Genomic DNA, 3,846 nt, shown 5'->3' with positions numbered 1-3,846 from the left:
AAAAAAAAAAATACAAAATTAGCCAGGCGTGGTGGCACATCCCTGTAATCCCAGCTACTCAGGAGGCTGAGGCAGGAGAATTGCCTGAACTGGGGAGGTGGAGGTTGTGGTGAGCTGAGGTCATGCCACTGCACTCCAGCCTGGGCAACAAGAGTGAAACTCCGTCTCAACAAAACAAAACAAAACAAATGAAAACAAAAAATAAGATGCTAAGCTGATGTCTCTACATTTCTCCATTTCTCCTGGCCTTTTTTTTTTTTTTTTTGAGATGGAGTCTTGCTCTGTTGCCCAGGCTGAAGTATAGGAGCGCAATCTTGTCTCACCACAACCTCTGCCTCCCAGGTTCAAGGAGTTCTCCTGCCTCAGCCTCTCGAGCAGCTGGGACTACAGGTGCTCGGACCACACCCAGCTAATTTTTTATTTTTAGTAGAGACAGAGTTTCACCATGTTTGTCAGGCTGGTCTTCAACTCCTGACCTTGTGATCTGCCCGCCTCGGCCTCCCAAAGTCATGGGATTATAGGCGTGAGCCACCATGCCCGGCCTCTCCTGGCCTTTTCCCTTGGGTCACAAGATGGTTGCTGTAACTCCAAGCATCACATTTCCAAAAACTCCATCCCAAGGCAAAAAGGAAAGGGAGAAGCAGAACTCTTCACCTTCATCTACTTACTTCATCTACTATACCCTGTCTGTTATTAGAACAACAGCAACAAAAATACTTCTTAAAAGTCACCAGCAGTTTCCATACTCTGGTTCTGCCATGTAATCCAACAAGGATGAAGCCGAGCTCTATATCAGCATTGCCCTCAAGGCCATCCAGCGCAACCAGCCCGACCAGGCGCTCCTCTTCCTGGAGAAGGCACAGTGGCTATACCCAATGCCGCGAGTTTGCATCTTGATGGAGTCCCTCAACTAGGAACCACAAACTGCTGGTGACTAGCCCCAACCCACAGACGCAACACATGCCACCCACAGGAAAGCAGGTGGGACCGATGCTCCCTAGGCCAATGGTGAAGCTGGAGGAGGAGAGAGCACCAAAGGCTACACTGCAGAAGGAGTTGCAGCTGTGGAAAGGGTCAAGCAATGTAAGGATTACTATGAGATCCTGGGGGCGAGTAGAGGGGCCTCAGATGAGGACCTGAAGAAGGCCTACCACAAACTGGCCCTCAAATTCCACCCAGACAAGAATCATGCACCTGGCGCCACTGAAGCTTTCAAAGTCATTGGCACACCATATACAGTACTCAGCAACCCGGAGAAGAGGAAGCAGTATGGCCGGGCTCGGTGGCTCATGCCTGTAATCCCAGCACTTTAGGAGGCCGAGGTGGGCAGATCATGAGGTCAGGAGTTTGAGACCAGCTGGTTTGAGACCAGCCTAGCCAACATGGTGAAACCCTGTCTCTACTAAAAATACAAAAATTAGCCGGCCATGGTGGCCCATGTCTGTAATCCCAGCTACTCAGGAGGCTGATGCAGGAGAATTGCTCGAACCCGGGAAGCAGAGGTTGCAGTGTACTGAGATCGAGCAATGCACTCCAGCCTAGGCGACAGAGCAAGACTGTCTCAGAAAAGAAAGAAGGAAGGGAGGGAGGGAGGGAGGAAGGGCGGAGGGGGGAAAGAGAGAGAAGGAAGGAAGGAGGAAGGAAGGAAGGAAGGAAGGAAGGAAGGAAGGAAGGAAGGAAGGAAGGAAGGAAGGAAGGAAGGGAGAGAGAGAGAGAGAGAAAGAAAGAAAGAGAGAGAGGGAAAGCAGTTTGACCACTTCGGCGATAACAGGAGCCAGGCAGCCAGGCCCGGCGTCGGCAGGGGACTTCCACCGCGGCTTTGAGGCTGACATCTCCCCGGAACACCTCTTCAACATGTTCTTTGGCAGTGGCTTCCCTTCTAGTAAAGTCCACATCTACAGCAATGGCAGCATATACCTCCCAACAAAGGCAGGGCCCCAGAGAGAAACAGAGTGACTGCGGGCTAGGGGTGTTTGTGCAGCTGATGCCCATCCTCATCCTCGTGTCAGCTCTCAGCCAGCTCATGGTCTCCAGTCTACCCTACAGTCTGAGCCTAAGACTGTCTGTGGGCCACATCACAGGCAAGTCACTGACCACCTGAGCACTTTCTCTGAGGAGTACACAGGCTCCAGCCTCCAAACAGTCAAACCGAATGTGGAAGATGATTATATCGCCAACCTCTGGAACAACTGCTGGAAGGAGAAGCAGAAGAAGGAAGGCTTGCTGTACTGGGGCCGCTGCTTTGGCGACACAGATATGTACCACAAAGCACAGAAGATGGGCGGCCCCCTGCTGCAGCTGACTGTCACAGGTGCAGGCCTCCCTGTATGGATAATCTGGGGCCAGCCACGCCACTGAGGTCCAAACTATGAAATTCTTGGAGAATTGTTGGTGACACGCACTGAGCCAAGGTGATGGACTGTATATTTAAGGAAAGACATACAAAGAAACAAAATTAAAACAGAATTGGAAGCCAAAAAAAAAAAAAAAGTCAACAGCAGACTAGGTCACATGTCTACCCCTAGACAAATCACAGGCAAAGGGGAGTGGTATAAGCATACTTGGCTTAGATCAATCATGATTTGACACCTGGACCTACCTTCCCTGAGCACAATGCTGCCTTTTGATACCTGAACAAGACTTGAGTTGCTAGCATTAAAGAAGGGGGTGAGTGGGAAATGGCTGTTATTAAGCAGCCAGTACTATCTACTACAACTGAAGCCCCCTTTGACCAACCCCCGAATCTTGAACCGCCTCCCACCTCTCCAGAGCAAACCACTCTTACCAGTTCGATGTATATTATTCCAAACTTTGCATATGGACATATACATATAACAAAATACCATAAAAGACATGGGGCATTTAATAGACCTTTTTTTTTTTTTTTTTTTTTTTGAGGCAAAGTTTCGCTCTTACCACCCAGGCTGGAGTGCAATGGTGTGATCTCGGGTCACTGCAACCTCCACCTCCCAGGTTCAAGCGTTTCTCCTGCCTCATCCTCCCAGAGTAGCTGAGATTACGGGCATGCGCCATCATGCACAGCTAATTTTTGTATTTTCAGTAGAGATGGGGTTTCACCACGTTAGCCAGGCTGGTCTGGAACTCCTGACCTCAGGTGATCTGCCTGCCTTGGCCTCCCAAAGTGTCGGGATTACAGGCGTGAGCCACCGCACAAGTGTTGGGATTACAGGCGTGAGCCACCGCGCTGCACCTTAATAGACTTATGATAGTGTATGTGGTTGGGGGGTTGGTGAGTACTGCAAACATGCCATCCTACTCTAGGCATTTTTCTGCAGTTTGCTTCACCACTCAACAACAGGTCTCAGCAATCTCTCCACACCATAACTATTGACCTGTTCTGTCTTTTCAGCTCCTGCCTAGGATTTCCTAGCATGGACACATCACAGTTTATTTAGATATTTCCCTATGGATAGCATTGTGGGTTGTGTTCCTAGCAGTTTCTAAGTACATCTGTGGATAAAGGCAGAGGATGCTCTCTTTGCCCCTCAGATTCATCCTTGTCTGCTCTGTGTCCAGGCTGCTGATAGCATGAGCTGACTCCCTCACCTTTTGGCATCTGGTTGGATAAAACCGATATAAGTGGCAGGAAATCAAAGGGTGAAAGAGAGAGAACTTGGAGTGTTTATCCACCGGCTCACTTCCTACCACGCTGCAGGTTGGCAGTGGCCGCATTTCTCTTGCAAAGGTCACAGGTCCTGTTAGGGGCCTGTCCTAGAGCTAAAGCTCTCAGGGCGTTCCTGTATCTGCTCTTGTCCTCTTGTCCCCCAGAAACACGATAAGAGCCCAAAACCTCCCTGTCACCCCTCAGAGCTCTCTAATACCTTA

The 3,846-nt window shown here is 49.8% G+C and overlaps 1 pseudogene; it reads left to right on the top strand.

The window, feature by feature from the left end:
• The first annotated feature begins 752 nt into the window (after positions 1-752).
• LOC117062931 lies at positions 753-2,490 on the top strand (annotated as a pseudogene).
• The last annotated feature ends 1,356 nt before the right edge of the window (positions 2,491-3,846 follow it).

Source organism: Trachypithecus francoisi, unplaced genomic scaffold (assembly GCF_009764315.1).
Source record: "Trachypithecus francoisi isolate TF-2019V2 unplaced genomic scaffold, Tfra_2.0 Lachesis_group17, whole genome shotgun sequence".
Classification (NCBI taxonomy): Eukaryota; Metazoa; Chordata; class Mammalia; order Primates; family Cercopithecidae; genus Trachypithecus; species Trachypithecus francoisi.
This window is presented reverse-complemented; position numbering and strand designations above follow the sequence as displayed.